This window comes from Hemiscyllium ocellatum, chromosome 36 (assembly GCF_020745735.1).
Source record: "Hemiscyllium ocellatum isolate sHemOce1 chromosome 36, sHemOce1.pat.X.cur, whole genome shotgun sequence".
In the NCBI taxonomy this organism is placed as follows: domain Eukaryota; kingdom Metazoa; phylum Chordata; class Chondrichthyes; order Orectolobiformes; family Hemiscylliidae; genus Hemiscyllium; species Hemiscyllium ocellatum.
In genome coordinates, this window is record NC_083436.1 from 27,667,150 (window position 1) to 27,691,739 (window position 24,590).

Consider the following 24,590-nt stretch of genomic DNA (forward strand, 5'->3'; position numbering starts at 1 on the left):
GTTGTCCTGGCCTCTTCCGCGATTTTCAGGCCAGATGTTTGAAAAGCTGTGGTTTCAGGCACATCAGGGGTGTAAAAAACCAGAGCTCCATGGGGAAATCCTTTTGAAACTGAATTCGAAAGATTTGTCCCATAACCCTCATATCAAGGTATGCCAATCCTCTCAGCTCTCACCAAGTCCCACCAGGCTTCCCAATCCAAGGAATCTCCCCAAACCTCCCTCTGGGACACCTCCAGAAGTAAATTCTGTGAATGATGCACAGACCGGTCCGACTCGCGTCACAAACTTTAATGGTGTTTCAATATGACATTTAAGTTCAATTGCAAGTATTGCTGGTTATTTTAGGATTTATTTTCCCTCTGGGTCTCATATCAACATGACCCCAAATAACTCCCATAGCCTGCATGCTAATGTAAGGCACTTCAATAACCAGGAACTCACTACATACTGTTTAGAAGCAGTGTGCCAACTGAATGTATGATAAAATGATTTTCTTTTTAAGAAGTAATACATTAATAAGTTTTCACAAAGTGGAAACGAAAACTCCTTTTTACTACAAGATAATGCAAGTGTCAGTTATCCAGACCCTGTTAAAGTTTGAAACATTACTTGGAATCAGTGTATCTTCTGCAAACAAACTTGAAATTAATTGCAATTAGACAGCCAGATCTGTCAATCATGCTGAGGTGCAGCTTGTTCGATAATTTAATGGTTGTAATACTGACAGCCAATAGTGCTGAAACATCAGAGTCCCTGTCTGATTGACAGCTCTAGCTATCTGATGTGTTAATTACACAATGTTTGTTTGCACAGAGCCTTAGAGTTTCCAGTGTTGAAACATTAAAAGGCCTGGTTTACATATGTACTATTTTGTAGTCGAATCGAGTTTTTTGTTTAAACATAGTGAGAAGTCATGAATGAATAACTTTTTAGAAATGTTTATTTATGCAACTTCCACTACCTGGCTTACTTTGTCCATATTGTTGGTGAATGGGCATGGAAATGAGGAGGGGTATAATCTTGCTTAGGGGACATGCGTAGTTTAGTACAGACTATTTCAGCTGTGTATTGACAAAGAAGAGAGACTGTCAAAGGTCATGGATTGGTGACAGTCATCACAGCACCAGGGTTCCAGGTTCAATTCTGGCCTCAGGTGACGGGTGTATGGAGTTTGCACATTCTCCCAGTGTCTGTGTGGTTTTCCTCCCACAGTCCAAAGATGGGCCATGCTCAATTGCCCGTTGTGTTAGGTACATAAATCACAGGGGAATGGGACTGGATGGGTTAGTCTTCAGAGGGTCGGTGTGGACTTGTTGGGCCGAAGGGTCTGTTTCCACACTGTCGGGAGTCTAATCTAATCTAAAGAAAAATGGGCAATTCTCTCTTGGATGCCTGTCAAGTTTCTTCGTTATTGTTGGAGCTGCACCCACCCAAGCAAATGGAGGGTATTTCATCACACCCCTGATTTGTGTCTTTGTAGTTGGTGAACAGTAATTGGGGGATCAGGAGGTGAGTTTCTAACCATGGCATTCCTGGCCTCTGACCTGCTCTTGTACCCATAATATTTATATGTATGATCTTATTCAATTTCTGACTACTGATAATAATGAGGATGCTGAGAGGGGGGACTTCAGTGACAATAATGCCACTGAACTTCATGGGGAGATAGTTAGATCTATTTTATTAAAGATGGTCATTGCCTGGTACTGGCTGTGAATAGTACTTGCTGCTTCATGGCCCCACATTGAGTATTGTCCATGTCTTGCGGATTCACGAATGGTGCTGAACATTGTATGATCATTCGCAAGCATCTGTACTTCTGACCTTATGATGGAGGGAAATTCATTGATGAAGCATCTGAAAATGGTTGAGCCATGGACAGTGCCCTGACGAATTCCTGCAGAGATGATAGACCTCCAACATCTTCAACTATCCAGTTTTGAAATGCGATAGACCTTGTGAAGCATAGTGAAATATGATCAAATAGCAGGCTTAGTGAATAAATTATAGAACAAAATGTTTTAAGTTGTTAATTAATTCATAACTCACATCATTGTTATGAATCTCAAAAATGGTAAATGCATTCCATTAAGGAGCAATTACTACTTTGCAAAAAAAAACCACGCTTAGGGATACATTTTAATACGAAGGAATGGTTGGTGTTTATTATAACACTTAAAATTTCAGTGTAAAGTGTGGTTTGGTGAGAAATAAAAATGTTTCTTTTTCCACTTTCCTGCAACCTCCATAATGGAAACTCTTAGTTTGTGATCATTTTTGTTTTATGAATCAATCTGTTCAGCAATATTATAACACTCTGAAGCAGGTGAGACTTGAAGCTGGGTCTCCTGACTCAGAGATAGAGACACTACAACTGCATCATAACAGCCCTTTGTGATTGAATCTGTTATTCTCTCATTAATAGAACAACACATGATCGACTGAGGACGTAGATGTGACATCCAAAAGAAATAAGGTTCAGTGTGATTTTAGTCTCTGCTAGTTCTGTTCATCCGATCTGTAGAATTCTCAAACCTGAGTCCAGTAGATGCTGGAATATTGACTAAATTCAAGGAGGAGGAAGACAAAGATATTTAAGTAGTAATGGTTTGAAAGGTTACAGAGAGTGGGCCGGGAAATGGAGTTGGGACTGAGATACAATCAGCTATGATTGTATCAAATAGCAGAGCAGGCGTGAGGTGATTAATTGCCGCCTTCTGCTCCTAGTCCATATTTTCTTATATTCAGCATTAATGCCAAGTCTGTGATCTTATGCACAGGCTTTAACATTGAGCCACTTATGTGGCTGGTTATACATCCTGGGGAAAGTCTATCCTGGTATTTTTTTTGGAAAGATTATTTGGGTTACTGGGATTATTTTCTTTTGTATGAATGCTGTTTAATAAAATTATTTTAATTTCCTACGGAGAAAGTAAGGACTGCAGATGCTGGAGGTCAGAGCTGAAAATGTGTTGCTGGAAAGGTGCAACAGGTCAGGCAGCATCCAAGGCGCAGGAGAATCGATGTTTCAGGCATGAGCCATTCTTCAGGAATGAGGAGAGATCTCCTCATTCCTGAAGAAGGGCTCATGCCCGAAACGTCAATTCTCCTGCTCCTTGGATGCTGCCTTCATGTCAACGCCCTGCATTACACATTCATTAATTAATGCATTATTACTTTCTTAAGCACTCTCAGGAGTTACTTCAAAACCATTGTTAGTTCATAAATTGTTAATAAATTGTTAAATTCACATCCAGTTAATAGTAGTTAATGGGTCTAGTCCTTAACGATGTGAGTTTTTTTCTGAGGTACTAATTGATTCCCAATGCATGTAAAGTGCACAAATGAGATTTGTTTAATGGGAAGAGAGCAGATAAATGGAATGGCTTAATTTCTGAGGTTGCCTCAGTAATATACTTCAAAATGATTATTTTATAATATTGTACACTATTTGTGTCTGCTACATGCCACCTCCATTTGATAGTAACAGTTAATTAAATGTTGCAGCATTCCATACCTATAGCATCTTGGAGCGCCAATATTTTGCAGATATTTTTAATCCGCCTACTCAGACAAATTCAGATATATGCTTGATGCAGGTGGTACTTGAATCCATACCAGTTAGGTCAGAGGTAGGGACACTACCACTGCACCACACAAACTCGCACTTTGTTTGGCCACGTTTACAGATGGGAACAAAAAAGGTTTCAGTTAGATCAGTCTCTTTCTTATGATCTTTGTTATAATGCACCTAGCTAGCTCCCTGATATTGTACTTACTGCATGCTGTATAGACTGTTTAGTTGTCACGATCTGTGTAAGATATGAATGCCTCTTAGAAAAGCCTTTCATTTTAGGCAATTTGAGTTGGGACATTCCGAAAGGTTTAAAACCCCCACGCCTCCACTTTTATGTGGGTGGAAACTACAGTAAAGCATATATTTTATATTTTCTTTTAGTATAGAGCAGAATTATACAGTCAGTGGGTGTCCTTCCTCCCATCCATTCCCTGTTTTAAGAAAACAGTTCATGGCCAAGCCCCCCCACCAACCACCAAGGTTGCCAGGCAACCATGTGATACTCAGAAGGATGGTCATGGTGAGACATCCACCCAATCTGCAGAGAAAGCCAATCTCAGAGAGGTGCACCATTGATCAGATCACTGGATATTTCTGGTCCCAGAAAATTTTTCCTGGATTCAGATCAATAGGTGAGTTATATGTTGGGGGGATGTTTGGTGGCATAAGGATAGGACGTCCTGGTGAGGTGTCTGGGGAGGGTTAAGTGGTTGGGGCCATGGTGTGAATGCTGAGTGGAAGTGGGAGAAAGTATGACCTTGATGGGCCCAGGACCCCATGAGGATGTATTACCAACCCCTGCAGCCCAGATTTGGCAAGGCTCAAACCTTTCTATCATTTGTGTGAACAAACATGGCGGGCAAGGAATCCATCCTCTTCACTTTGGGTTATCTCTCTTGGAGATTATTCACTGAACCATGGGAAATTGCCGTGATTTACTTTTAAAATATGGAGGCTGGGCCTGAGTCATAAAGATGTGCAATGTGGAAACAGACCCTTTGGTCCAACTCGTCCATGCCCGACCAGATATCCTAACCTAATCCATTTTTCATTTGCGAGCACTTGGCCCGTATCTCTCCAAACCCTTCCTATTCATATACTAATCCTGAGGCCTTTTAAATGTTGTAATAGTACCATTCTTCTCCACCACCTCTGGCAGCTCATACCATATATGCACCACCCTCTGCGTGAAAAAGTTGCCCCATAGGTCCCTTTTAAATCTTTCCCCCTCACTTTAAACCTGTGCCCTCTAGGTCTGGACTCCTCCACCCCAGAAAAGAGACCTTGTCTATTTACCCTATCCGTGCTCCTCTGTGATTTTATAAACCCCGATCTCAGCCAAAATGAGGATAATTTCCTGTGCCATTGGTGTTGATTAGATTCATATACTAGTCATCCAGTGAGTTAACCGGCCATCACTGGAAGGCTTTTGTGAGGCTATTACTCCCTGTCCAACTGCAGGGTGAATTATATCAGGTCATGTATAGGTTAGTGTCAGTTAGATGGGCTTTAGATTGTTTTCACAGGTCAGTGCAACATCAAGGCCGAAGGGCCTGTACTGCACTGTAATGTTCTATGTTCTATGCTGGTCACTATCCTCTCAAGGTACCATTGTCTTTCACTTTTCTGAGCCCAGGGCCGGCCTGCTCCATTTTTTTTTTAGTTTCTTTTTGTTTTTGCTCTTTTTTTTGTTTCTCTTTTCTGTTTTATTTTACTTGTGGAAACAGTGATGGCATTGGCGACTGTGAGTGGCCCAGTGCCGACTCACGGTTTGAGGCGGGTTTGGGCTCTCGGTGGAGGTGGGGTTGGTCCCAGTATGAGACCCAACGGCATCGGCAGTGACTGAATGGGCAAGCTGGGCCTGGACCAGGTTCATGGCGGCGGCAAAGTTGAGCTTGGGCTGGTGCGGTACCCAGTGGCATTGGTTGAGTCTGCATTGGCAAGGTCCAGCAAGGACTCATAGTGCCAAGGGCATCAGTGGAGATGAGGTGGCACCAAAGATGGCAACTTTCATTCCACCAACAGTGATGTAGCGAGGCCACCAGGCCCATGGTGAAGCACTTAACAGGAAGGACTGTAAAATTTCTATCTGTTGCTTTATTTTTCTGTTTTAAGATGGCGCCACAGAATGACAACACTGTGCAACACTTTTCACTGTATTTTGTAACAAAACACACATGACAATAAATAATCAAGTCACATCTGCCTCATTACGTATCACTAACTCCAGAATTGCCTGTTCTCTAATGGGCTCGACCACAAGCTGCTCCAAAACACCATCTTGTAGACACTCCGCAAATTACTTTTCTTGGGATTCACTACCAACCTGATTTTCCCACACCACCTACACATTGAAGCCCCCATGATTATTGGAGTACAGCAGAGTTTTTATGAACCAGCAGCTGTGGAACCAGCAGTGCGCTGGTTGATCAAATATTCTGGATAATCAGGAGGTCCTCAGTACTGCAGTAAAACCTGACTATGTGAAACTTCAAGATACCAACACCTCTCAAAAAAAATCAATGTAAAAAAATCAACACACCACCTAAAATCAATGTAAAAATAGAAACGTAATAGAAACATAGTGCAGGTGGTATGCACATCACTTTTATACTCTATTTACAGCATTAGTGCTCAGACATTGCCATAAATTGCAGTTTTTGATGTATGTATTTTGCCACTTTGTCCAGAGTACTGGTTGATAAAGTGTCAGTTAAAACAAAGTTTGTTTTAGTGCCTTTCTTGCATGCCTTTTCTAACTCCTGATTTATTTTATTCCCACATCCTGACTACTGCTAGGAGATCTGTACACAATTCCTATCAAGGAATTTTTCCTTTGAGATTCCTCAACTCGACCCACACAGATTCTATATCTTATGACTCTAAAATCACTTCTTGCTATCGATTGGATTTCATTTTTTACTAACAAGGCAACCTCCTCCCCTCTGTCCATCTGCCTATCCTGTCGATAGGACATTTACCCTTGGATATTTCGTTTCTAGCCTGCTCCCCTTGCAATCACATCTCTGTGATACCAACAATATTGTACCCGTCAAATCCAATCTGTGCTACAAGCTACAATAAACTGTCTTCTCTGCCAGCCACTACAAAGCCAGTGATTCTCATAGCTACCTTCATTACAGCTCATCACACACCACATTCTGCAAGGACTCCAAGCCATTCTTCCAACTCCTTTGCCTTCATTGTATCTGTTTGGATGATGCCACCTTCCAAAACAGTGCAGCTGACATGGCTTCCATCTTCCATAGCTGTAGTTTCTCCCCCACTGTGTTGACAGGGCCCTCAACCACACCTGACCTATCACCCATGCTTCTGACCTGACCCTTTCCCATCACTCTCAACAGCGTGATCAGGCCCCCTTTGTCCTCACTTTTCATCCCACCAGCCTCCGCAGCGTCCTCTGCCACTTCAGACAACTCCAGCAGAACATTACCACCAAAAACATCTCTCCCTCATCTGCATTTTACAGAGATTGTTCCCTCCAGGATACCCAAGTACATTCCTCAATCACCAACACCATCATCCCTCCCCACCAACTCTCTGAAGAGTATCCCACCCAGACCCATTCCCCATCACTCTACATTTACCCCTGACTAACGCACCTAACCCACACATCCCTAAACACTATGGGGCAATTTAGCATGGCCAGTTCACCTAACCTGTACGTCTTTGGACTGTGGGAGGAATCCAGAGCACCCAGGGGAAACGCATGCAGACACGGGGAGAATGTGCAAACTCCACACAAACAGTCGCCCGAGACTGGTATCGAACCCAGATCCCTGGTGCTGTGAGGCAGCAGTGCTAACCACTGAGCCACCGTACAGCCCCTTGTGAACCCATTCCCATCCCATCCCTTCCCTTCCCTTTCCTTTCCTTTCCTTTCTGTTAGCTTTACTTGTTACATTCTCTGTCACCATTCTCGTTCCCCTCCCACCACCCCAATGCTACTTGCTGTTCTTTCCAGTCTGACAATTAGACACACCACTGTTCTGCCATTCTCACATTCCAATCACTTAATCTGTGCTATCAGCGTTGTCTCCCAGCATTCCCTATCCCCACCATTGCATTAATGCTATCCTCTCCATACTTCATGTCAGCTATGATGACGAATCATATAGACTAGAAACATTTAGTTTGCTCTCTCTCCATGGATGCTGCCTGACCTGCTGTGACTTCCAGCAGTATTTTGTTCTTTTTTCTATTACGTGTTCTGGAGACAGGCATTCCCATAACCTATTCGTTTATGATTGAGGCAGACCTAATCTGAACGTGTTCTTCCTTCAGACACTTGTTTGAGGGTTATGAAAGAAAGAGAAGAGTTAGGCTGGACCTCCAAAGTTATGGATTGCAGTGATTCACTTCTACTGCTGATGGTGGCTTACAGTGCTCCATGGTCAACTGATTTTGTCTGTTTGATTTATAATTTCCCCTCCATTGTGATCAACAATGCCCTCGACTACATCCTCAATTTCCAACACCTCTGCCTTCAAACCCTTCCCCTTCCACTATAACAAGGGTAGAGTTCCCCGGTCCTCACTTTCCACTCCCCCAATCTCCAAATCTAGCGTATCATCCTCCACCATTTCCGCCACTTGCTGTCTGACCCCACCACCAGAATGATAATTCCCTCCCCACCCCTATCTGCTTTTCGCAGGGACCGTTCCCTCAGCAACTCTCTTGTTAGGTCCACACTCTCCACCGACATCTGCACACTTGGTACCGTTTCCTGTGGCTGCAGGAGGTGCAACACCTGCCCTTACACCTCCCCCTTACTTCCATCCAAGGGCCTAAAGAGTCATTCCAGGTCCGGCAAAGATTCACCTGCATTTCCTCTAACCTGATATATTACATCCATTGCTCCTGATTTAGTCTCCTCTACATCAGAGCGACAGAGCGCAAATTCGGGGAAAGGTTCAGCGAACATCTATGGCCCATACACTCCAATCAACTCCACCTTCCTGTTGCCAGCGATTTCAACTCTGCCTCCCATTCCCCTGACGATATGTCCATCCCGGGCCTCCTCCACCATCGCAATAAGGCCACATACAAACTGGAGGAAGAACACCTCATCTTCCACCTCGGGAGCTTACACACATACAGCCTCAACATAAAATTCACCAGCTTCCAGAGCTCCCCATCCTCCACCTCATCCCAAGCCCCATCCCCCTCCCTCTCTGCCCTGCTCCCTTGACCTCACCTAAGCTGTCCATCTTCCTTCCCACCTATCCGCACCATCGTTCGCACTGACCAATCACTATCACCTCCTATCTGCATCCACCTATCATCATCCCACGTACCTTTCCCCAGTCCCAACCCCAATAATCATTTCTCACCCCCCCCTCCCCTTCCCCATTCCTGATGAAAAGTTCCAATCTGAAAAGTCAACTCCCTTCTCTGATGCTGTTTGATCTGCTGTGCTTTTTCCATTTCCACACTTAGATTCCCTGCAGTGTGGGAACAGGCCGTTTGAACCAACAAGTCCACACTAACCCTCCGAAGAGTACCCCACCCAAACCCGTTCCTCTATGTTTACCCTGACTAATGCCCCTAACCTACACATCCCTGAATTTAGCTTGGCCAATTCACCTGGCCTGCACATCTTTGGATTGTGGGAGGAAACCGGAGCACCTAGAGGAAACCCACACAGACACTGGGAGAATGTGCAAACTCCCGAGGTTGGAATCGAACCCTGGTCCCTGGCGCTGTGAGGCAGCAGTGCTAACCACTGAGCCACCATGCTAGCCCAATTGCTCCTGTCCTGAATCTTACCCAGTCAGCCTGACTGCAGTATGACATTGTACATTGGAGCATGCTTCATAGCGACACCATGGAAGTTATCTAGGTCAGCAACATTTGTACACATTGCCACAGCCAGAGGTGGTGGACCCTGATTTGCTCCCTTCCTCAGTTTATCATGACCAGTTGACATGTATAAAGATAACCTTACCCTTTTTGTGTGTATTTAATTGTATATATGCTGAGAAAGTAAAGTACCAGACTGACAGGTTCTCTTGATTCTAACAAAGAAAGTTTTTTTTTAAAGTTGCATAATATTCACACCTGAAAATAAAGGCTGGAGCAGCTGTGGGCAGGACTGTCCCAGAGACTTTGGATTGAGAAGGAAAGAGAGAGATCTTATTGAGACATAAGGCAGTGGCTTTTGCGTTCAGCAAAGAGAAGGTTGCATATACTTTGTGAGCTACCAAACCGAACACCAGAGATAAGATCACCTGTGGTCAAAAAATATATTCCATGACAGTGTACCAATTCAGGAAGATTTTTCTGGTGAGGCCAGGAGATGGAGTCGCTGGAGTGGGTCATACTGTGTGGTTCACAAATTCTCTTAAAAATGAGCAAATGTGTCTTTCAATTGTCAGTGGTGTTACAACTTTGCAAAATAGGATGACATGAATCCACTGGAAGATGGAAGTGATGGCGGGCTATTTCTTACAAAGATGGCAACCCTATGAACAGCATATCTCAAAAAATATGAGGCTATGAGGTATTAGTAGGGGTTAATTTTTCTATAAGGTATTGGTTGCCTTCAAGATGATGATTTGTCAGTTTTTTGCTTTTAGTTTGTTTATTACAGTAAAGACTTTCAAACATGAAATTTTACTGCATAGTTTCTTTAACTTTGGCTTTTGAGATTTCAAATCTCTGTTTAATGTTATGGTTGTCTATGTATATCTTATCTATGCACATTAAACTTCAGAAAGACATTGTTGATTCAAAAGTGCATTGGGATGTCCTGTGGCCATGAAAGATGCTACATAAATTCAAGTATTTATTTTATTTTAGTATTGGGCATTAAGATGGTCACATCATTCAGTTCTCTGAGTCATTTTGAGTAGAGATATACTAATTAGAAACTGCAACCTTCTGCCAACAATAAGGATAGATCATTTAAAAAAGCATTATGGGTAAAAATAGTAAATATTTCTTTGATTCATCCCAGGTGGAAATATTTTAGTTTACTTAATAATTAGCATTGTTTTTCAAAGCTAGCTACCTTGGATGTAGGTTCGCTCATAGAGCTAGAAGGTTTGTTTTCAGACGTTTCATCACCATACTAGGTAACATCTTCAGTGAGCCTCCAGATGAAGCACTGGTGGTGTAACCCACTTTCTGTTTAAATGTTTGGGGTTGCTTGGGTGAAAGAAACTAACGAATATCATCCAACAAGTATTAAAACAAACTAAATTTCTGAAAAAGGTGACTTTTTAAATATAAAGTGGGCTAAATATAAACAGTTAAATATAAAGTGGGTTATACCATCAGTGCTTCATCTGGATGCTCATTGAAGATATTATCTAGTATGGTGATGAAACATCTGAAAATGAACCTTCCAGCTCAGCGAACAAACCTACATCCAGAACCTCAAACTGAGCTACAAACATCTCACTAATACTTGTAAATATTTCAAGGGCATAAACAACCTTTATATAAATATAAATATAACATTTTTTTCTTTCACTTCTTCATGAGAAAGGAGACTTAAAATATTTTTTAAAAGTCACCTTTTTCAGAAATTTGATTTGTTTTAACGTTTGTTGGATGATATTCGTTAGTTTTGTAGAAGACCAATTTATGTCATGGTGGAATTCAGAGCAACAGACTGATCTGCTATAACAGTCCCACAAGTCATTCCAAAGACATGCTGTGAGCCATTTGCTTGCTTGACTTAGCTGATGTGTCCCTGTTAAAATCTTCTCTCATCACAAAAACATGTGTCCATTATTTAGAGCTCAGAGTGAATATTACTACTGGCCTGGTGGGTAATAGCCTCCTGAAAATATTTACTGCTCAATGAAATACATACAGGCAATGAGTGGCCAGTGAACATCTGTGAGAAGTGCACAGACAGCTGGAGCCAATAGACTGCGGTTGTAGTACAAAATGATCAGACAAGAGAAAGTTGTTTTCAAAAAAATAACGGTATTGACCCATTGTCAAGCTCGAATAGAAAGAAAAAATGTGAAACCTCATAATGTGTGGTGGACTGATAAGCTGTACGTGTTATACATTATATGGGAAAACCCTTCCCCCTCAAAAATGTTTTGCTGCAATAGCAAAATGACAAATATTCACATGTTGTCATGTACAGTGTTTTAAAATAAGTTAGACATCTTGTTAGCATATAACCACTGTTGCATTTGAAATAGTCGAGAATGACCCTACTCACCTTTAGTAATGATGTAGAGGTGCTGCTGTTGGACTGGGGTGGACAAAGTTAAAAATCACACAACACCAGGTTATAGTCCAACAGGTTTATTTGGAAGGACTAGAAGCAACAGATGAAGAAGCAATACTTCGAAAACTAGTGCTTCCAAATAAATTGGTTGGGCTATAACCTGGTGTTGTGTGATTTTTAATTATATTTAGTACGTTATAATTAGTGAGATTTTATTTTGTGAACCAATGAAATATTTAATGTAAGCTGAGGTTTTTTTTAGTTGAAGAAAATTGCTTTTAGTTTCTCAAAGTTACGGTTGAAATGAAACAAATTTTATTTAGTTACGTTATGTGATTGTCTTTCCTAAATATCAGTGAAGAAAAAAAGCCACAACTGAATTAAATGGTTTTTCTCTAAATGTGGTATCAGTTTTGAGAGTATAATGAATTTGACAAGAGGTGGAATGTGAAGTGTGTTGCACAGTGCCTCTTTATTCAAACATAAATGAAGGTAAAGGTTGGCTGCAAGTACAAGTAGAAAATGAATGGGTCTATAATGTGAAGTTTACTGATGAGAATTTCTAATTAAAGCACATAGGGCTTGGTGTCTTATCTGTGGCCAATGCTGAGCCAAATATAAATGGATCCAAGTTTTGTGCATGTGCTTTTAAAACTGAATGGTTGGATGGATAGCATGTTGTAAAGAGATAAAAAGCTGCAGCATTGTGCAGAAGGTGGAGGGATTTAGCAGTGGAAGTGGCAAAATTATCAATGCTATCAGCATTTTAATTGTGGATAGTGTGAATAGAATTGGGCACTCGGGTGTTTCCTTTCTTCCTGTTGGTGGAAACTGAATAAAGAATCGTGCACCTTGTGTTTTTCACTGTGTCTCACACCTGCACACACACAACATGGGTGCTAGGGAAAAAATAAGCACTACCGCAGTTAGGCGGTAGTGTTGGGGTTTTAAAAAAAAAGAAAAAAAAGGAGTATCAGACATCCTGTTCAGGAAAAAAAATAGAATTGAGCAATTTGAATCAAACTTGGTTACTTGAAAGTCCAAAAAATAATAAACTGGATGATTGACCAGATTCAGTTGGGTGGACTTAAATGCTTAGAACTGCTCATTTGTGTTTTAAGTTACATTTCTGAGGATAAACTGGAGCAATTGGGATTATTTTCCAAATGAAACGAGGCTAACGAAGGATTTGGTAAAGGTTTTTTGCAATCATGGAGGGCTTAGGCAAAACAAATAAAGGAAAACTGTTTCCCGTGGCTGAAGGGAGAATACTGGGCAGCACATTATTGAGATGATTGGCATAAGCCAGAGATGAGCTGAGATAAAATATTGTTATGCAATGAGTAGTTAGGATTTAGAATACATTGCCTGTTCGAATGATAGATAAAGATTTAATGGTACGCTTTCACATGGAGTTGGATTAATACTGGAATGCAGGAAAGAGCAGTTGTGTGTGATAAGCTGGTTTTGTCTTTGAAAGAGGTAGGACAGACTCAAAGGGTCAAATGGCCTCTTTTATTTTATTCTTTTCCTTACCGCCGCACTACCGCCTGACTGCAGTAGGGCTTATTTTTCTCCAATGGCCTCATGTTATGTTCTACTATTTCATTATAAGTGTGTATCATTTATACATGATCAGTGAGGTGTAGCAGATTAACAATATATCTCCTTAGGTTAAGGTTGGACAATTCCTGCATGTCATGTCAAAGTGCAGGGCAACTGGAGGCCAACTTGTATTTACTTGGCATGGGGAAACAAAAAATATATAAAAATACTTGTGATTTTTGTGTGCTCTTTAGCTCTGCAGCCAATTAAACAATGTACACCGTGCACCATCCAATCATGCCCTCTTCCAGAATGGCACTTAGCATTGGTATACATTGCACAGCCACTATCAGTGGTGAGAGTGCTGGTGTAAATGTCAGTGTAAGCACAGCACAACCGCTTGCGTATGGCTATCATCCTGTATAGTCTGAACGTAAAAATTCCCAAGCACTATAGAGCAGCTTTTAAAATGCTTCATAATTAATGAAGAAAGCCTGTTCGATAGTTTCAGTTTAGATAGGTGGGGAAAAAAGATCCCTCGTTGGTTAGGTAACAATTAAGTAAGACTGGTCTATTTTCAACTTTGCCGTAGGTGAAAAGCTGGCAGTAGCAGATGGGCTGCCTGTTATGCAATCTACTGCTTTCTTTTGGACAACATTTTGAGTGTAAAATGAATGACCGATTGAATGGTACTGTTTCTCCATCCTCAAGAAGGACCCCTCTTCACATTATGTCAGCAGATTGCTGTGTGGATGTGATGGACCAGCACACACCCACTGACCACAAACATATTATTTTAATCAGTCCTACAAGAGTATTAACTGACACTTATCACTGGAATTAAACTGTGTACCTTGACTCAAGTCAATGGCTTTGAGTGGCTAATCCCACTTCAGAAAATGGAAAATCCAAAAATGAGGAGGAATCCACAATGCTTGGTTAGTTAAAAATGGAACAGGGAAATATATGCATAAACCAATTACGTTCTGACCTCATTACCTTTGTGGTTCTGCATCATACTTTGCTGTAACATACTTCTGTGACACACCTTTGGACATTCCAAGAAGTGTTAGAAGCACTTTTAAAAATATAAGTTGCTGTTCTGTGTTTTGAGACAAATTATGTGTCAGTCATCTTTCAAAAGTGGTCAGCCATGAAGCTTTTAAAATTGGGGATTTGTGTTTGAGAGTGTCCAGAAGAACAAAAGGCTGCCGCCTTTACAAACCCAGTCATGAATTTGAATCCAGTGCTCATCATCTTATTGTTGGACAGCACGGCCAACTGTCATAGAGATGTACAGCATGGAAATAGACCCTTCAGTCCAACTTGTCCATACCGACTAGTTAGCCCAACACAATTTAGTCCCACCTGCCAGCACCTGGCCCATATCCCTTCAAATCCTTCCTATTCATATAACCATCCAGGTGCCTTTTAAATGTTGCAATTGTACTAGCCTCCACCACTTCCTCTGGCAGCTGCCTCCTTGTAATTGAAATATTGATAATGACATTCATTCGAAGGAGTTAAGATGTCAGACAATAGTAGGAAGGATGTTGTTAAATCTGAGAGGCTGCAGAAAAGATTTGCAAGGGTGTTGCCTGGTTGGAGGGTTTGAGTTATTGGGAGAGACCAAATAGGCTGGGGCTTTTTCCCTGGTGCATCGGAGGCTGAGGGGTGACCTTATAGAAATTTATAAAATCATGAGGGGCATGGATAGGGTGAATAGCCAAGGTTTGTTTCCTATCATGGGGAAGTTTGAAACTGGAAAGCATAGGTTTACGGTGAGAGGGGAAAGGACTTGAGGGCTAACATTTTCACACAGAGGGTGGTGTGCATATGGAATGACCACCAGCGGAAGTGGTGAAAGCTTGTACAAGTACAAGAACAGCATTTAAAGGCAAGTAGATATGCATATGAATAGGAAGGGTTTAGAGGGATCTGGGCCAAATGCTGGCAAATGGGACTAGGTCAGATTGGGATGTCTGGTTGGAGCAGACAAGTTGGAGTGAAGAGACTGTTTCCGTGCTGTACATCTCTATGACGCTAAGACTGAAAACGTAAAGGGTGGTGACCAACGTCACTGTTGGCTAAAGAGATATCTGTCACCTGGACCTTCCTGTCTGGCCTGATAGCTACATGTTGCGACACAAGGCAAACCCTTCTGCTAATTAAACCAAACACAGAAAAGCTCACCTTGCCTCGTAATCTGTTAAAGTATGAGTGACAGCGAACTGCCCAAATTCCACTATTTAAAAAAAAATCAATTTTATTCTTTAACTCTAAAAGTGAACATTAAATAACAACTGTTTACAATTCTAAACCTCCTTTCCCTTAAACGCTTGTTATCTACTTCTCACTCTATAACAATATCCTGATCCAATAAACGCCCCTATTAAAACTACATTTAATTTTTAAAGCCAGACAGTGGCTATCATCGTCGGTGTTCACTGACATAGATCTCCCCGAATTGTCTTTGGTCTTTTGCTGCAACAATGTTTTATATGATAAAGGTACCTTTTGATAGAGAGTGTTTTGAATAGTAGTCTCTCTCTTTCTCTCTCTCTCTCTCTCTCTCTCTCTCTCTCTCTCTCTCTCTCTATGGCAGGTCACTCTCTCTGGCTATCAAACTGTGTCTGCTGCTTTTATCACCCAAACATCAGATCATCTCACTGGTTTGATGTTGTCAAAATAGTAAAGTTGAAATTTGATTGGGTTTTAGTATTCTGGGACATAATTTAAACTGATTGGTTAAATTTGAACTGTTGTGAAAACATAGCAACCAAACTCAGGTATTTGTTTCACAGCCAATTGTTACATACTTTAAATTTTCCAGTATACTCTGAGACTGTTAGTCAGTCACATGACAGGCGCCTGCATTCACTCTCTCTTAAAGTTACAGTATACACCTTCAGCTTCATAACACATAGATAATCTAAAAGGAGATCTGCAAATAAGTCCAATGCACATGCACAAATTACAAATGCACACTTTATTAGGTAAACTGTTGTTATTGCTCAATTGGTTTTGACCAACATCAATTGGTGATTAGAGACTTCAGCAAGTCGGTATAATTTGGGTTCAAAATCAAATGGATTTCATAAGTTACATTTTTTCCATTCTGAGCATTATCTCAACCTTTTTAAGTTGCGACACTTGTTTGTCACCCAGGTTTGTCATCTTATTTAATACTATTTAAAAGCTGGGTTTCATTTTTCTAAACCTGAGTATTCGCCAACTAATCAGTGATACAATATTTTCAACTTTCTTTTAGAAACAGAATTCTAGAAGAACTTGTTGGAAAAGAGAAAAGGAAGTAACGCTGAGAACTCCGCTGGCCAAGAAAAGTCCATGGAAGAAGTTTGTTTTTGGTAAGTGAAATGCAAGCAATACTGCTAGTGTTTCTCTATATTGCCATCGTTCTCTGCACTGTCTTTGATGTAGCCAAATAAACCTCAGCCAAGGAATACTGTGAATTTTCTCTATGTCACACAGGTCTTTGTAGGATTTGAGGTTAACTTTAGTTTTGGCTTGGACTTAGAGGAGTTGAGGGGCGTGCCTGCTGAATGGAACATTGGTGGGAAACCCCTGTTAGTATCATGGGGGCTACTTGGGGATAAGTGCCCTGTGGGCATTTAACTGGTAACACTTGCGACTTCCCTTGGTTTCAGATTTGACAACAGAAATCCCACTCATTAAGCACCTCACTGGTGCCAGTGTATCCACCAGAGGCCCAGGATCAGTGAGGGACCCAAGCTACAGGTGATTGAGAGCAGGTTGGGGCTCACGCTCATAATGAAGAACCAGTAAAACTTATAAAAGATGTAAACTGGTCAGATACATCTTGTATAGCTCAAAGTGCAGCTACAGTATGATCAGTACATTCATTTCCAAGTATGGCTAGTTCACCACCCTGTGCAGGGTAAGGGCCAGGGAAGAGGTGTAAAGAGGGGAGTTGGATTGGCAGATACGTGGAGGAGTACCGATTCAGCTTACCCTGCTATCAGAATGTCGGATTCCTCGATCAGGCCCTATAGCAAGGCCACTATTCCCCACCTTATCTCCCTCTCACCCCACTCCAATTCCACAGGCCCCTGACTTTGCTAATGGCCTTTAGGAGATGCATGGATGCTGTACAGCCTCCATTTAATCCATAAGCCGCCACCACATTTTGATGGGTTCCAGTAAGCCATTCATTAATGAGCCTAATTGGCATCCTGCCAATAGGAATTCTGTGCTAACACTTTCTGCCTTCCAGTTTAACTGGAGGAAGTTTTTGTTATCGGGAGCCCATTGTACCTAGCCACCATGGTTCCTTTTGTAATAGGCTATGTTAAATCCATTCTCTTTTCTACTGTGTTCATATCATAGTCAAAGCAGGTGAACATTTTGCTCAGGGTAAAAAATGAGGTCTGCAGATGCTGGAGATCACAGCTGCAAATGTGTTGCTGGTCAAAGCACAGCAGGTTAGGCAGCATCTCAGGAATAGAGAATTCGACGCCTGATGAAGGGCTTATGCTCGAAACGTCGAACATTTTGCTCAGACAACTGCCCATACTCTTCCACCGTTTAAAAAATGATCTGTTAAAACGTTACCGAATTTCGTACATGGGTTCAATTCCCACATCATGAAGGATTCTTATTCTCAGCCTTTCACCTCATTTGAGGCGTGGTGACTCTCAGGTTAAACCATCACTAGTCCTCTTTCTCTCTCTCTCTCTCTCTCTGTCTCTCTCTTTCTGTCTCTGTCTCTGTCTCTTTCTCCGCATCTCTCTAACCTATGGTCTGATAAGACCTTTATTCAACTCACATTGTTGAACTCAGTGACAATCCATATTTCTTCCTTTTTAATCTTCAGGTTATGGAAAGATGCTCTCCATTTAAGATGTAAAGATATTCAAGGAATTATTGTCTCTTTTTGTGGAAAATATACACCATTTGTTTCCCTGTCGTACCTCTCTGACTTCCACAACCTATGGTTGCTGGGAGTCAATATTTTATTCGTTTGTTCTCTCATGAGAAACTGTGGCCAAGAGCTAGAGGTTGTGAATGTAAACGAATTGTCAGTATGGAATCTACTGTGCTGTGGCTTCCCCTTGGTGCTGTGGCAGGCTGCATTCGTGTCCAGCTCCATTTTGCTTGTGTTATCAGAATTCCTGCAGTTTTTATACTTTCATAGGATGTGGGTGTTGCTGACTAGGCCAGCATTTGATGTGGCATGGAGGCCCAGTGGTTAGCACTGCTGCCTCACAGCGCCAGGGATCCAGGTTTGATTCCACTCTTGGACGATTGTCTGTGTGGAGCTTGCATATTCTCCTTGTGTCTGCGTGGGTTTCCCCCGGGTGCTCCAGTTTCCTCCCACAGCCCAAAGATGTGCAGGTTAGGTCGATTGGCCATGGGAGATGCAGGGAATAGAGGGAGGGTCTGGGTAGGATGGTCTTTGGAGGGTTGATGTGGACTCAATGGGCCAAATGGCCTGCTTCCACACTGTGAAGATTCTATGATTCTATGACACATTAATAGTACAGGAAGCAATTGCAAGCCTGAAGTGGACAGAAAAATAAATCTTAAGTTGCCTTTGCCTGCTGACACAAGGACTCGTAGCCTGGTACATTGGTAAATTATATTTTTATGTTTCTTCAATAACCAATTCTTAGCCATATATTAAATAATCTTGTTCCCTCAAGTACTTATATGTTATGTCAATATTTATGGATTTACTGTCGCACTAAAACAAATCTGTAAGCCTTGGGATCTTCTCAAGGGCAAGGTTAAAATATCCGAATATCATTATATCCTTTATTGTTAAGTATGCAAGTTAACTCGCTGAGCTGGAAGGTTTGTTTTCAGACGTTTTGTCACTGTACTAGGTAACATCACCAGTGAGAGTCTCTGGTGAAGTGCTGGCGGTATGTCCCGCCTCTCTATTTATAGGTCTTGGTTTCTTAAGGTGGGTGATGACATTTCCAGTTGTTTCCTTCAATGGAAGGTAGATGGGATCTAAGTTGATGTGTTCATTGATGGAGTTCTGGTTAGAATGCCATGCCTCTAAGAATTCTCGTGTGTGTCTTTGTTTCGCCTGTCCTAGGATGTGTGTGTTGTCCCAGTCAAAGTGGTGTCCTTTTTTGTCTGTGTGTATGGAAACTAGTGATAGTGGGTTGTGTCTTTTGGTGGCCAGTTGGTGTTCATGTATCCTGTTGGCAAGTTTCCTGCAAGTTTGTCTGACTTGGTGTTTTTACAGTTCTTGCAAGTTAGTTTTGTAAATGGCAATAGTTTTGCTGATGATATTGAATCAATCCTTTAGGTTCATTAGTCACTGTTAAAGTGTGTTGGTAGTTTATGGGCTACCATAATGTCAAGGAGTGTGAGTACTTTGATGTAAGGTAATGTAGCTGTAGTTTTTGGCTGCTTGTTTATGATCAATAAACACATTAATTTAGACCCTACCTACTTTCCCTTCAAGAAAAGAACCGGAAATGACAACACCCACCCTTAAGAAACCAAACCCATAAATAGAGAGGGGGTACATACCACCAGTGCTTCACCAAAGACATTCACTGATGATGTCACCCAATATGGTGACAAAACGTCTGAAAACAAGCCTTCCAGCTCAGCGAGCTAACTTACATACTTATCATCAACCAGAGCTACAAATCTTCTCAAAAATCACTGTCCTTTATTGCTACTTGTGCTCTAGTACAAAAATACAGGAGTATTGTGAAAAGTTTTACAATGGCTGCCTTTTTCTGGTGCCATCTTAGGTATGAGTATCTAAGTACAAATCTTAGAGTAGAGAAATATAGTTTTGTAACACAAAGAGGCTTACAAAGGAAAGCAGTAGCATTGCTTGTACATTGTGAACAAGATGCAAGTTTCAATCAGTTGTGAAAGGGTTTTAAATTAAAGTCCTGTAAAGAATTCCAGAAACAGTAGCTTAGCATGTGTTACCAGGCTGAAGTCCCACATCATTCCAGCTTCCATTCCCCTCCTCGCTGGCACCCAGCAGCAGGTTTATAAGGTCCTTCCCAATGGTGCCTGGGTGGGCATTCCTTCCACTGGCATAGATGAATTTTGACTGAAATGGGTGCAGAGCCTTTCAAAGAGTCTCAACAGGGCACATGCCATCCTCTGCAGGGGTTTAAAGTTATATTTGTTTCGGGCAGGATTCCAGAGGAATTCCCAACCTCCCCCACATCATGAATTTTAGCGTTATTCCATGGTGATTTAAGCAAAAGAACCAATTGAGTGTTAATGTTTACATTTTTTTGTTATAATCAGACTATGACCAAGACAAAAATTCAGTCCCTTAATTGTTGATGGTGCAGTGAAGCTACTAATTTGTGACAAGTGGAAACAGAAAGGGAAAGCTACAAGACACACTAAGTATTGAAATATTTCTCCTGTATACTTCTTAATATATCAATGAATGAGTGTATTCTCAGAATGTAATTATATAGCACAATGGAGTCGCTGGGAAGAAATGTCAGGCAAGGTAAGACAGAGATAAGTTTGTCACCTTTGTTTGACATACATGATACAAGAAGTTAATGACTTTTTGAAAGGAGCCTCTGCTGGATATTTCCATCTTTGGAGCATTTTTAATGAATGTTTTAACTCTGTCTTGGAGCGCTTGAATGTATTCTAGAATTAATTTTTCTCCTCTCCATTAGGAAAGAAATTGTCTGCAGTATTTTTGTGGCATTGCCATCTGGCAGGTGCTCAAGCCTCTCGAAGGAAAAAAAACGGAAAAATGACCAGTAATAGTTTGAATTGAAGTTCACCAGTGTTTACCAGTTTGGAGCAGAATCAATCACTTCCAAATTCTGCTGGCTTCTCTTGTGGGGTCAGAGACTGAAAATCAAAGCATATTGAATGTTAATGCATTGAAAGATTTATTGATAATTTTAAATGAACAAAACAGAAAGAAAAATATCTTTCTTGAGTACATTTTAGTTTGAGCAATCTGGCCTCATTTAACTCTTATTCTGTGAGATTTGGTGAAGTTAGATTGGTGATCCATCTCCATATGATATATTCATATTTGTGTGTGAAGCTGTTGCATGAATATATAGGTTGAGTTCTTTGCTTGTTATCTTTATTTTATAAATGCAGTGTGCCTTCCAATACAGAACACTCCCCTTGTATGTTTTCTTCCGATGCTCTGACTTGTTGCAGTGGAGCTGTTTACAATGGTCTAGTCAGTGTGTGCACTCGGAAACCTCTGTTTACAATGGTCTAGTCAGTGTGTGCACTCGGAAGCCTCTGTTCCCACATCTTGTGTTGTACTGAAAGGAAAATGTGCTCTTGAATGAGAGGGAATAATCAGTAGTCATGCACCAAAATTGAATACAACAGTGTAGTGAATATGTCAACTCATAGAAATTTGAAAACAGGCAGATGTCAAGGTCTGCCTTTGCTGATTTATTGAAGGTTCATTATAATCTGTAATGTCTACAACATTGTATGAGATCAAGATCAGAAACAAAAAATTGACAAATTTCAAAGGCAGGTGAGGGAAGTTATGGTGGAAGAATGGCACAAAACCGACCATTTACTTTTATAAATACATTGCTTCTGAACCTATTGACAAATTTGTTAAAACAAATGCATTGTAATCTCAGATGTATTCTGAATTATTAATCTGACATTGTGCTTCAAAAATCTGATGTTAGCCTGTACATTTGTTTTCATCTCTCCTCCTCGCGCTATGATAAAATTCCCAATCTGCATCTCTGCTTATCTATTGCAACTAGTGGGAATTACTGCAAAGCGATTTGAATGGAAACTGAAGCAGAATGCTGGCATCTTAGGTCAGGCTGTTAATATCACAAAATAATTAAAGTAATCACAAAGCTGGGCCACGTATTATTCTAATCTACAGAATGTACTATTTAATTGGATGCTTCAAATAGCCATCTACCCTTGGGCTTATCAAGAGTAAGTTTAGTGTCATTTTCAATTAAAGATTTTCCATTGAGGACGGCGAGTCTTCTTCATTCCCTCTCTAAAATGCATGATGGATTGAAAACACTAAAAGATTGTTATGCCACAAAGATTTGGAATATCTAAAGGATTTGGAATGTGTTGTTGAAGTACTCTGAGTATGAGAAGAGTAATGTGTTAAAAAGTGATTAGACGTCAATGTAAATTTAGATTAGATTACTTACAGTGTGGAAACAGGCCCTTCGGCCCAACAAGTTCACACCGGCCCTCTGAAGCAACCCATCCAGACCCATTCCCCAACATTTACCCCTTCACCTAACACTACAGGCAACTTACCATGGCCAATTCACCTGACCTGCACATCTTTGTGACTGTGGGAGGAAACCGGAGCACCCGGAGGAAACCCACGCCGATACGGGGAGAATGTGCAAACCCCACACAGACAGTCGCCCGAGGCAGGAATTGAACCCGGGTCTCTGGCACTGTGAGGCAGCAGTGCTAACCACTGAGCCATCGTCCTGCCCAAAATGTGTTTAATCTCAATTAGTCTCATCACCAGTCTAAACTTTGGTATTGTTATGTAAGTATACACTCTGAACAATATTGAGAACAGTCCATAGTCCCAATATAAAATTCCTGCACTAATAAGGAATGATTTTACAATTACTCACTCCCAGTGCAGAGACTTGGCCATTGGGAGTGAATAACAGACATCTAAGGATGCCTTCTGCCTAGCTTTCCATTTATAAAATTAATGTATGGAGGATAATGTGGGGCTAGCCCACAATTTCCAGCTGCAATTCTGGCCCATGAGGTTGTGCTTTAGCAGGGTGTATTTAATAGACGTGCACTGAGCAAGCTTCATATTTGACAGAAACAGAAGTGCTCATCATGTGCTGTGGTATCACCAGTTTCAACAATCGTGTAAATTGAGAGTGTTCTTCAGTTTATCTAAAACAAAACCACGAAGTAAGTTGGTACATTTTTCTACAACAGGCTGCCAAGCAAAGTGCGATTCCAAGCCTCTACGTTTATGGATTTTCCTGTGTGATGAATTAGTCGATTAATGTTATTGGTGCCTTATAAGGGCACTAACAGGAGTTAATGAGCCAGCCATTCCACTGTGATGTACAATAAAGCTGCTCATTGCTTTAATTAAACCAATTTGGGACAATAGAAAATAATCTGTCCCTTTCTTCAATCTTTTATCTTTCCATTACTCCACCACTTTAATCCTTTCACAGCCTAAAAGAAAGCAGAATGATGGTTAATCACAGGAGACACCCAGACCCTACTTAACTTATTGTTAGTTTGATGCAAACTGCTGTTTGGAGCTATGTTGATGAAAATGTATAATGTAAAAGGCTTTTAAATGTTCTGCTAACTTCCTAAATTTGCAATCACTTCTACTAGTAACAAAATATCTAGAGACATGCGTGAAATAGTTATGTGCCATTGCTACCACTATAAGATCATATAGATAACATTTACTGGTGAGAGATGGGGATTCAATACAATTGAATCATTAAATCGTCTTTGAAATTGACTGGCATTATCAATTCCCTTGTCCAGCCCACTAACTGATTCATGCATTTTAAAAGATGGAAATTTCCCAGATTTGAAAGCTATCCAATCTTGATGCAATAAATAATTTATGGAGGTTGTTAACACTTTAAAAAACATTATTGATTTGTCTTTCCTGCTGATTAGAGCTTTTGAACAAAGGAATGGAAAAGCTAACAAAACCAATGGTGCGCAGCTAAACGCTTACACCCATTGCTTTTCAAGGGGGACTAATTGGAGATTGTTCCGTGCTGATTTAAATGTTACATACAGTTTAGTCAGCAAATAAAATTGCAACAGGTACTGTGTACCTTGGTTAGTAATCTCAGAAAAGACGAAAAGGCCAACATTCTGTGTTCTTCATGCCCAGTGTCATCATCCAGGACAAAGTAACCCGCTTAGTTGGCACCTCATCCACCACCTTCAATATCCACTCCCTCCACCACCTATGCTCACTGCTTGCAGTGTGCATCATTTACATATTACACTGAAAATCCTTACACTGCACCTTCCAAACCCACAGCATCTGCCATCTAGAAGGACAGGGACTGCAGATATACGGAAACAGCATGACCTGCAAGTTCCCCTTCAAGTCTCACATCATCCTGACTTTGAACTATATCGTTGTTCCTTCAACATTGCTGAGTCAAAATTCTGGAAATCCCTTCCTAACAGTGCTGTGGATGTATCTATACCACATGGGCTGCAGCAATTCAAGAAGGCAGCTCACCGCTGGGGCAATTGGGGATG

The 24,590-nt window shown here is 41.1% G+C and overlaps 1 protein-coding gene across 1 annotated transcript in view; it reads left to right on the top strand.

Annotated features, from left to right (window-relative positions):
• Positions 1-24,590, top strand: part of LOC132833424 (janus kinase and microtubule-interacting protein 1-like) — a 272,965-nt gene that overhangs the window by 104,417 nt on the left and 143,958 nt on the right. Inside the window, exon 2 of the mRNA XM_060851673.1 lies at positions 16,609-16,705. The gene's annotated coding sequence lies outside the window, so the exon portion shown is untranslated. The remainder of the gene's footprint in view (positions 1-16,608; positions 16,706-24,590) is intronic.